The sequence below is a fragment of the Miscanthus floridulus genome, chromosome 4, assembly GCF_019320115.1.
Source record: "Miscanthus floridulus cultivar M001 chromosome 4, ASM1932011v1, whole genome shotgun sequence".
Classification (NCBI taxonomy): domain Eukaryota; kingdom Viridiplantae; phylum Streptophyta; class Magnoliopsida; order Poales; family Poaceae; genus Miscanthus; species Miscanthus floridulus.
This window is the reverse complement of record NC_089583.1, coordinates 24,818,811-24,830,698: the sequence shown is the minus strand read 5'-3', so window position 1 is coordinate 24,830,698 and position 11,888 is coordinate 24,818,811. Positions and strand designations below refer to the sequence as shown.

Here is an 11,888-nt window from a genome sequence, read left to right as displayed (position 1 = left end):
CAAAGGACACTAGAAGCCACATCATCAAAGCAGACCCCAAGAGGATGACAGGTGGGGCCGGTCAGCCCCACCTATAGGCTGGCTAGCCCCCTAGTCCCACCTGTTAGCCCCCGTTGTTATGCCGGTTCTCCACTGCCTTAAGGATTGCATCTACACCCTTTATTTAAGTTGGTTTGATCCGAGGGCTCTGGATTGATGCTCCAGTCTATATAACCAGCCCCTGCCCCCTCTCCAAAGCATGATGCCATAAGTCAAGATTAGACCAGAAATTAGGGTTTTCGGAGAGAAGAGAATAGAGCTCCAATTCTTCAAGTTTCTAGTATAGGCTAGCTAGCAAGGTTCAAGTAGAGTGTGGGCTATTGCTCAGGATTTCGCATCTGTCGTCTAGAGACTGGTATAGCCATTGTATCTCTTTATTTATGACTTTGTGCTACTTCAATATTATGTTGCTATTTATTATGTTCCAAGTTGGCTCTAGTTATATACTTGATATAGTTATGATTGATAATGAGTTTATCCATATGTTCGCAAAGCACTTAGCCCAAGACGTGTGTGGGTTAAGTGGTCAACATTATGTAAGCATGGTGCTTAGATATTGTTTACCTATGGATGCATTCTGCACTCTGGGTCATGTGGTAGATCGTGGATGTGACACTCCTATTGAGTCCTTTATAGTCCACTCCCCATTTATAGAGCAACTAGAACGTGGTTGCAAAGGGAGACAAGCTCTATTCTTGATCTTCCATATTAATGTTTCTTATGCATATATCCAAAGTTAATTATGCTATAGATGAGAGTGTATATACTTGGGTGTACATTAGTAAATAAGGAATGAATTAGGAATTTTTTTACTCTTACCGAACCTCCTGCCTAGCCATACTACATTTTATGAGTCTCTATTTCTATCTTTGGAATTATTATCAATGCTTTATACTTATCATTTATTTGACTTACCCTTGGCATAGCATGAGAGTGGTTTTATCATAAGTATATATATTTGTCAATATCTCTTTGCCAACAATCCCATAGCTCCTCTATGTGGATAAAATATAAATAATGATACTCAGTATACTCCCTGGTGAAATGCTACAATGGTGTATTATCTGTGCGCTTGCGGATACTTTACTTTAACATATATAATTTTCTCTAAGTTTACAAGTGTCATTAATTACCAACCACGCATTTCTGGCATCATGCTAGGGATGACAACCTAGTAAAAAGTGATGCTAAGAAATGTCAACAAGCATTTCTGACGCCGTTGCTAGGGAGTGGCACATGGCTATAGAGAATTGAGCAAATAAATACTTATTGATAAAACCATAACAACTTTATTTTAGTAGGCTTACCCTTGTTTGTTTCTATTCATATTCTATACAGGGTATTGCAGAATTAGTTGTGATTCACCAATAACTTCCAATCAGAATCAACCAAATCAAGAGGAAGCTCAACACCAGTTTCTGAGCTATGGCTGACAAAACTTTGCGTGAGTTCTCTGCTCCAAGCACCGAGAACATTCACACTAGACCAACACTCAAAACCAACAACCTTGAGTTCGAGCTCAAGCCAAGCCTCATCAACACGGTGCAAGCTACCCCATTCAGTAGAAAGGCACATGAAGATGCTAGTGCTCATCTTCAGAATTTTTTGGAGATTAGTAGCAGATTCATAATCAAGGACGTTGCTTAAGACATCATACTACTTTGCTTGTTCCCATTCTCACTAGTGGGAAGAGCGAAGCAATGGTTCTACACCAATAAAGACAACATCAATACATGGGCAAAGTGTTCAAAGGCCTTCCTAGAAAAGTTCTTCCCAGTAGGCAAGGCCAATGGCTTAAGAGGAAAGATTTCTAACTTCCAACAACAGAAAGGAGAGACCATTCTAGAAGCATGGGAATGTTTCCAAGAATATATTTCAGATTATCCTCACCATGGAATAGAAGATTGGTTGCTCATGCAAATTTTCTATCATGGATTAAGTCGAAAAGCTCATGAACAACTCGATGCCACTGCTAGAGGATCATTTATGTCACTCACCCTTAGAAAAGCTGAAACTCTTGTGGAGAAGATAGCCTCCAATCAAGGATGGTCATCATGCAACATCCAATCATGCAATAAGAGTGAAGAAGTACTTGAAGTGGTGTGTGCATTATCAACCAAAATGGATGTACTATTGAATTGGCTCGAACAGCGAGCCCTTTACAAGAGAGATCGCCTAGGCCATTCAAGATGCTTTCAATGCTCAAAACATATGTGGAGAATATTTGGGGGTTGAATTCCCTAAATATCAAGAGGATGTAAACATCATTGGCAACAATTCAGGTCCACAACAATAGAGACAAGGATGGAATCAACAACAATGGTCAACTTACCAAGGTAAGTACCCAGGTAACAATTATAATTCTTTTAATTCCAAGCAACCATCCTTAAGAGACTTAATCTTAGAACAAGCTAGGATTAATGAGAATATTTCTAAAAAGCTTGCTTTTAATGATAAAGTCCTAGAAAACATAAATACTAAAATGGATAGTTTTTCTTCTATCCATAAAAGACCAACTTAGCTATAATAAAAAGATAGAATCTCAATTAGCCCAGTTGGCCGCTACTCTGCCTGTTGCTACTAATCTAGAAAAGGTCAATGATATAACCACAAGAGGTGGCAAGTCTACTCGTGATCCGTCGTATCTAACAAGGATAGGTAAGATACAAGTGGTAATGCAGGAAGAGGAGAAGAGAAACGATGAAGTTGAAGAAGTTGTGCCCCAAGAGCGAGAATTACAACAATATTTTTATGACACTATGTTCCTACCGTTTCCACGCAGAAATCGAAAAGCCAAAATGGATGAGCAGTTTAGTAAGTTTGTGGAGGTAATTCAAAAGTTATATATCAATATTCATCTACTACATACCAAGGGTGTTGATACACCATTTTAGTGATCTCCATATGCATAGTGCTTAGTGTTTTATTAGGTGATTAGCATAAGTGCTTTGCAAAGTGCTTAGGTTGATTAGACCACCGCTTATGCACTTGCTCTAGGTTTATGCCTAGTGTTTAGTGAGGTTTGCATACCTCTTGCCACCTTGTGCTTGCGAGCACAAGTGTTGTACATCGAAGAGGCTTGAAGTCTTGTGAGATCACACCAACCGCGTTTGTGGTGTGGCCGCCACCGTGTACCGAAGGGAACAAGGCCCGCGGCATTTCGGCCGAAAGCTTGATAGTGAAGACAGCGAGGAGCATCCGGGAGAGGCTTGCCGGAAGGCACGTCGGAGACCCACTATATGCACTAACCGCATACTAGTAAGGGATGAAATGATCATGCACATTACAATGATACATTTGCTATCTTGGAGTAATGGATAGTCACATGGAGTCCAATTCACTACTCCAATATCAATGTGAAGTCTAATTATAAGCTTGGTGAAGACCAATTATCATAGATAGAGTCCATTCTTCACCCATAAGAATTGAGAATCACTAATATGATCAAGTGCACTATCATGATGTGGTAGACTTGCTTTATTCTTTGATCAATGCTTACATGAGAGAACTATTTAAAATACCACTTGAATTGCCATGACTACACTACAAGAGATGTGAGGTTCCATGACAATTGATGTCACAATATATAAAATTTGTGTCACATATTAGCATTTGTGACACCCGCATGACGAAAAAGCTGGTGTCAAAAACCATGCACCTTAAACTATGTTTTGTGTCATTTATATGTCCATGTCATAAATCTATGACTGTTGGTTTTGATGTCACAAAGTTTTATGACAATTGCTTATACGTCATTGCTTCTTACTACATACCACATAGTAGGCTGGCTATAATGGGAATTTACATTGAGAATACAAAATTATATATTCACATATGCATTCGAACAATATATTATACACATATCTTGCATTTCAGATAACATTTCTATTACAAATTCAGAACATCACTAGAAACAGTTCGCATAAGGTTCTCACAAAAACCAGAAAATAACAGTTATAAACAGGACCAGCACATAAGGTCCCCACATGAATTTCTCACAACTTGAGCTACAGCTTGGGTTGGAGTCTTTGCAACTTGCCCTTCTTGTGGTGGTTCAATAACGATGGCCTCCATTTGAGCCTAGCATACAAAAAAAGCAATTCCAGTTTGTCGCATCCCAAGTTTTGTTCATCATAGTACAAAATAAGAAAGAAAGATGGCACTCACAAACCAAACTAGTAACATACATGAGGTGCTACACAAGTCAGCGTTTTCACAAAAAATATCCAAATTATTGCTAAGAAACAAGACATTGTTTCAATCTGTAGAAGCATATAGACTGTTTAGAGAAAGACATACGACCAATAGAAAGCCATAAACTACCTTGAAGCATCTGAGGCATAGAACCAAAAGCAGGGATATATGAAACAGTTAAAATGAATAATGAAGGTGCACTTCTGTACTAGGGAATTTTAGTTACTACAACAGTGATAAAGAAATTTCTGTAATTAATGAAAAAAATATTGGACACTTCTGTACTAGGGAATTTTGGTTGCTACAGCAGAATAAAGAATTACTAACTGCTGCCCCTAGCTGCTACCATTTAAATAAGCGGCTGCTACCATTTGAGCCAGACACAAGTCATCTGACACATTCTTTTCCTCAAAGACAGAGTAACTCCTAATGCATGGTCTGAATTTTTTGATGCAAGCAACATATATGCAACTGTATTTTTTTGCTACGAACCACATATCAATCACTAGATCTCTTTTTAATTTAATTCTAACACAACTAGATATGACATAGATATATTAACTTTTACTAAACATAATATGTTACTACTGCTAGTTACAGCTAGAACTTGAAAGGTATGGCAATCAAAACCTAATATCATTGTGCTAATATCCTACTCAACTCAGATCTACCACTGTAACCTCTCGTTCTTCCTCTTCTCTACTGACAACAAGAAGAGCAAGTCGCCAAGTCATAGTAAATTTCCTCACTGCATGGCTGATTGGTACAAATACATAAGCTAGGGATTTTTTTTAAAGAGATCCTAACCTCAGTAATCCATAGGTTTCCCTAAATCAATCACAAGCGCACCATGCAGATCATCCATAGCCTGAAAAATGGATCCAACAGGGGCAACTTAGTAGTAGTAATAGCACAGATCTCAGGGTCTCAGGTTAGGACAACAACTTGAGTTTGCAGTGTCATATAAATTCAGGAAAATAGGAAGACAAACTTATATCGCTGTCCTTGTTGGAGGAGATAAGATTCACAGGTGCTATCCTTACTGACACTAGAAGGCATTGGAATAAATGCAAACATTTCTAGTGGTCAGAGTGCTGCTTGTGCCGACATGCTGATTAGCATCTATTTATTATTTAATATGTGCAGACAATATGTATTCACAGCTTGTAAAAAAATCAAACAACATGTTATCATCAATTAGTCACCCTCACACATCTTCTATTTTTTAATCAAATAATATCAGTATATATCACTAATTTCTGTTCAGGAAGTAACCTAAGGCAACCAATAGGTGTTGAGCATTAGCACATTGTGAAAGCAAGAAACAGTGTTGCTAGTCTGAAACAAGGATTAACACTAAGGTCACACTGAGTAGATTAGCTTCACAGGGTAGTACAACAGTTGCTCATCACACTGTTACGAAAGTACTAATAAACCATGGAACAGTAAGTATACATCACACACCATCTATCTCAGCATGGTCTAAGGGAGCCTCACTGCCATTTTGGAAGAGTTTTACCTTGAACTGAAAAAGGCAATTGAGGGTTGCAATGTTGCCTATGCCTATGCATATGGACCACTGCAGCTTTCACGCCTCGTGTCCAAATCCTGAAATGCAATGCTAGACTATCAACTTAACAAGATGAAAATCTGTGTAACATAATTTTAAACAGGTTACTCTACGGGGATGATTCATTTAGATAAGCAATTTCTGCATGAAGTATCCATGTTTCTTGTTTGAAAGCAATCATAACCTAACTACATATATCTCAGTTAGCCAGAGCACATTCCTAAATATACCTCTGTTGGCAAACCATGCAAACCAAGATCAATTGGCATAGATATGTAAATTATCTACAACTTTTATATTAACAAGATTCAGCCCAATTCTACCCCTAAACAGATAAATGAGTCAAGATCTCAAGATCCCTAACCCTAACCCTAGATCCCTAATTTGCAGCACATAACAAGATAGGCACAAAACCATTGGGGGAAAGAGCTCACCACGGCGATGCATGCCCGATCTGGATCTGCAGTGGTTGGAAGAGCACGATAGTGAGGGGAAGGGGGCAGCACGGACAACGTCACAGCCTCGCCAGGGTGTGGTCAGCCCAGACAGAGGCTCGGCGGCGGCATGGCTAGCGGTGGCCGGTGGCACGCAGCTGTGGCCTGGCCGGCAGCCCGGCGGTGCGCCCATCCATCCCCGGCCATGGGCGGCGGCGGGCAGCGTGGCCAGCAGAGGCTGCTAGGGCACGGCAGCCTACCTAGTGCGAGGGCACGCGATGCAGGGAGTAAGAGGAGGGGGCGCTGGTGCTACACGTGGAGTAGTTGGGAGCAGGGGAGGTCGCCATTGGAGGAGCAGCAGGGAGCGGCGTCGGCGTCGAGAGAGAGAGGGAGCCCGCGAGAGACAAGACGGAGAGAGAAACCACGGGATGGTAGGAGATAAGGGTGCAGGGGCTGCTCCCGCAGTCCCGCCCGTGCGTGGTGCGTGTGTGGGTCTGGTGGTGTGTGCGTTTGGCGTGGGTTGTGGTGTGTGTGTGTGTGGCATTTTCTTTTTATTTTCTTCTTTTTTTGTTAATTAGATCTTTATTTAGAAAACGAATTGTCCTATACATATAAACAATTGTATACATATAAGCAGAGATATATATATATATACAAATACATTTAGCATGAATTGAATTTTCACACTTAAAATAAGATATGCGTGTATATATATAAATGTATTTTTATTTAATTATTATTTCAGTACCCAACTCATCCACACATATATATTATAACATTTATTTATTGTTATTCAAATATACGTACAGGTGTATACTTTTATCTACTATATGAAATAATTAATAATAAATAATATTTATATATTTTATATAGATCTTGATTTATTTAACTTGCCACTTACTAGAATGATATATGATTATGGACAGGATTAACAACATTGATCAACACCTATGGTGTTACCAGACCCATCTTGGTAGTTGGACCCACACGCCACCTTGATAACAATGTTAATAAAATAAATAAAATAATTTGTGACACACCATATCCTTGTAAATTACTCTTTATGACATGGCAAATATTGTCATAATATACCATTGGACTAGCTTTAAGATATTTTTTGTGATATACATTAACTTATGTCACTAAGTTCGGATGCCTCTATAAAAATCTTCATAAACTAGTTGATTTAGTGACTTTTTGACCTAACGGCATGCCATAAACATCATAAACCAACACATTTCTTGTAGTGCTAGCTCTCTTTTGGGTGTTGCTTACTTTTCTTGATCAACCCTTTTGATTGCTTCAACTAAGCATCTCAAATGTCCCTTAGATCACCACTTCTATGTTAGTCTTCCAAGTACCACACTTGGTTTACCTACACATAGGCGGTAAGCCCCTACACTAGAAAGAAGTGACCTCTCTCCAAAGAACCATCCTTGATACTCACTTGAAAATGACTTGATTCATTGATCCAAGTGATGGACTTAACTTGATGAGTAACCTTGATTCCTTATTTAAATCCTTTTGTTTCTACTTGTTGTCCTTTTCTTTCTACCAAATGATTTCCAATTGTCACAAGAACTTAAACCTCATCTTCATCTTGAGTTTGGTCTTGATCTTCAATTTTAGTACCAAATATGTGTCAAGTACATTCCACAATCAAATGGCCTTGTACTCTTTAATTATCATGCTTCTAGATCAATCCAAAACCAAACTTAGGTACCTCAAACACTTGTAAACATGTTTTCAATTTAAGGACCTTTCAATCAAAGTGACTCTTGATCAATCCAATAATTGTCACTTTTCTAGCAGATTTTATACCCTTCAAAGAAAATTGCATATCTCCCAATATATAGATCCAAATCCCACGAAATTTGGTGAAGATGTGCTTCACTAAGTCATCTAGCAGCTATAAAAATTTGGGCTTCATTTGACTTCTAGATTGCTACCAGATTTTAATTTTTTCACCACTGCTATATGCTGAAAACTGTTGCACTATAGCTGACAAGATCTACTCCAAAACCAAAGCATTTCTCATCCAATTCTCGTGAAATTTGCATAGCATCTTATACCATAAGTCTAGAGCATGTATACCAAATTTTAAGATAATCCAAATAGATTTGATCACTCAAACATGGCTAACATCATAGCTCACTCAGATTTTCAAATATAGAACAGATTTCAATCACATGAGCTATAATTCATCAAATGTGAATCAAATTTAAAATCAACTTGCTTGAATACTTTCACAAGACATATTTCTATTCAATCCACTCACAAAAGGTTATTTTATGAATTTCTCCAACACAAATCAATCCAAACTTAATTACTAAGCATTTAATCCATTCAAACATCTCATAGCAAGCAACATTGCATATTTATCTAATTCAATCAACCCATATGCACCCAAATGAAATGATCAATAAGAGATATATCTTGATTGGCTCATGATCATCCAATTAGCAAGATTCAACTCATATCTTTGCAAGCCATCAAATATATCAATAAATCATCCACAATATGAATGTTGCACTTGTATGTTGTAGCACTTGGACTTCACTCAATTTTCACTTGGCATTGGGTTTGGATGTGCACTAAGCTTCATAACTTGACTCAATATATGGTGAACAATGTGAGATCAATAGAATCAAGCCTCTAATGCCATGGTACCTACATATATTCATCTACTTTTTGATGGTACCCAAACTAGTTTGGGTCCTCTCAAGTTAGGTGCAACATACTTAGGTAAAATCTTAGTATGGGTAGCAGGATGTTTTGCAATTACAACCAATGAGGTACCATTGCCATCCTTCCTAAGCATAGTATTTGCATCAATTGAAATAGGCTTAGGAGTGTTACCTAGGGGGCATGAGTTAGCCATGTGTCCCCTTTCCTGGCATGAGTAGCACTTTCTCTTTGATTGAGACTTTTCTTCATTGCTCATGTGGTGCTCCTCATTGCCTTGCCTCTCATGAGTTGCTTGAGCCTTCTTCTCAAGCTTGGTAGGGCACCTTGAGGTAAAGTGTCCCGTATCTCCACACTCGAAGCACTTAATGTGAGCATAGACTTTCTTCTCATCATCTTGGCATCTTGAGTTTTGCATTGGATGCGTTGCTTTTCCATCCCTTCTTGTTCTCTTCTTCTTCTTCTTCATCAAGTCACCACCATACTCATGGTTGATCTTAATTTGCTCTTGGGGTATCTTCTCTTGCTCATCTTATGGCTTTGGTTGAGGCTCTTCTTGTTGCTTCACCAATTGCTTGGTTGGGCACATTGAGGTAAGGTGACCCCAAGTGCAGCACTTGAAGCACTTCACATGCTTGAGCTTCTCTTCTTCCTTCTTGAGCTTCTCAATGTTTGCACAACCATTTGCAAGGTGTCCCGCTTCATGACACCAGAAGCACATGGAGTGAGACAACTTCAATTGTAGTTGCTTCTTCATCTTCTTTGCCCTTTTTCTTTTGTCCATTGTCATCTTTCTTTTGAAGCCAAGGCCACTCTTGTCACCGAAGTTTTTTTGAGTCTTCAACATATGCTCAAGGGTGACTTTTGAGTTGTAGCACCTCTCTAACTTGTTGCTCAATTTCTTCACTTCATTCTTGAGTTCTTTGTTCTCCTTCAAAAGGTTAGTCTCACAAGACAAGGAAGTAGGACAAGCATCTATATGTGAAGAGCACCGCATTTCTAATAAATCATCACAAGAGGTGGATACATGTTTCTTTCCTACATGACAAGGGTTGGCAATAATATGTGATTGATCATGTGACCCATGTGATGAGCTCTCACTATTTTTAAGTTTCTTTATAAATACTTTAATGAAAGAAGCATGTTGATCTAATAATTCTTCATGAGATGCAAGTAGTGTCTCATGAGTCAATTTTAGCTCACCATGTGAAGATTTAAGAACATCAAGTAATTTCTTATGTTCTTCACATGAGTTCTTTAGAAATGAGTTTTCATTTTCCAATTTTATTATTTTAGCTTTCTCATTTTCTAAAGACATGGTCATGCTAGCAAGTCTACTAACAAGCTCATCATATGAATCAACATGATCAACCACATTAGTATTTTGTACCTTTGTGTCACCTTATGACATGAAGCAATGTGGTGATGGAGAGCTTGTAGAAGCATCACTTTCATAGCCCGAGCATGAATCATCATTAACAAGTGTGCATGGGGTAGCATCATCATTTGCATCACTTGTAGCATCATCATCAATCATGTCAAGTGAACTTGTGGTATGTTTTTCATCATCATCATCACTTGACCATGAGGTGGAGTAATCTTCCACAATCACCAAATTGTGGTCATGCTCAACACACTCATGCACAACCTCATCCTTGCGCTCATCCTCCTTCTTAAACTTGCCATCGTCCCATGTGGAGGAGTCACTGAAGGTGTGCTTGATTAATTCCCATAGTTTATGAGTGGTTCCTTTGTGGTTCACCTTGTAAAACAACTCAAAGCTCAAAGCATCCATTAGATATAAATAAGCATCAGCATCAAGCTCATAAAGAACTCTTTGAGCTTTGGTGAGATTTCTATGGTCCAAGACACGAGTGAGACCACTAGTGACAACCCACCAAAACTTAGACCCCTTTGCACGAAAATGATCAAGCATGTGATTTTTCCAAAGTGCAAAGTTTGTGCCATCAAAAATGTGTCTCACAATCAACTATCCCACTAGACGCCATCCTCTCAGGTCGGTAAAGACCACAAATGAGAGACCTAGCTCTAATACCACATCTATGGTCGAGATGGCGAACTAGAGGAGGTGTGAATAGTCCTTTCTAAAACTTAATCGCGCCGGCTAACCGAAACAAATGCCGAATTAAAACTATCGGTCTAGCCAAGACTACACCCCTCTAAGTTATTAAGCACCTTGAAAAGATCCTAAACAAGCAACTAAGATGCCGGGCTAGCTAGAGCTCACCTAACCAATCTAGCTTACAAGGTCACACAAACCTATGCAACTAGTACTTCACACAACAAGGGAGCTCCTACACAATCTAGTAAGCAAAAGCATAAAGCCACCTAAGCTTACTAGCAATGCTCAATAATAAGGCTACAGAAGCCAAATTATAGAGCACAAATTACTTAGCTACACAAACTAAGCAATGTGACTAACAAGGTTACTAAAACCAAATTATCCACTCAAGGAAGCTACTTCTATGATACACAAACTAGAAGGCAACTAGCAAGCTAGTAAAGCTAAACTAGTCACAAGAGCAACTACATAAGCACAATGTATACGAAAGTAATACACGCTTATGTTTTGCGGAATGCAAACCACTGAGAAGATGATGAAGACAATGTTGACACGGTGATTTTCTCTCGAGGTTCACTTGGTTGCCACCAAGCTATGTCCCTGTTGTGTCGACCACTCACTTGGTGGTTCAGCGGCTAATTGGCACCACCTACCAAGCCTGCACGTTGAGCACCACAAGAACCTACCCTGAAAGTGAGGGTAGCTCAATGACACGCTCAACTAGAGTTGCTCTTTGTGCTCCCCGCTGGGTGAGCATAATCCCCCAGACAAATCCTCCTCCAAAGCACCACACAATCTTCTTGCATGCTTCAATAGAGTCACAAGCCACCAAGCTATCTAGGAGGTGGCAACCTCCAAGAGTAACAAGCACCATCGGCTTACA

The 11,888-nt window shown here is 39.2% G+C and overlaps 1 long non-coding RNA gene and 1 other non-coding gene across 2 annotated transcripts; both read right to left on the bottom strand.

Annotated features, from left to right (window-relative positions):
• Positions 1–1,830: 1,830 nt before the first annotated feature.
• LOC136553142 (small nucleolar RNA R71) lies at positions 1,831–1,937 on the bottom strand. The gene has a single exon (XR_010783048.1). It is a non-coding gene; the product is annotated as a small nucleolar RNA R71 (small nucleolar RNA).
• A 1,887-nt stretch (positions 1,938–3,824) lies between these two features.
• On the bottom strand, positions 3,825–6,695 carry LOC136551177 (uncharacterized). Its single transcript, XR_010782483.1, has 4 exons — positions 6,238–6,695; positions 5,753–5,841; positions 5,041–5,101; positions 3,825–4,119 (listed from the first exon to the last, which is right to left on the bottom strand). It is a non-coding gene; the product is annotated as an uncharacterized lncRNA (long non-coding RNA).
• Between the last annotated feature and the right edge of the window lie 5,193 nt (positions 6,696–11,888).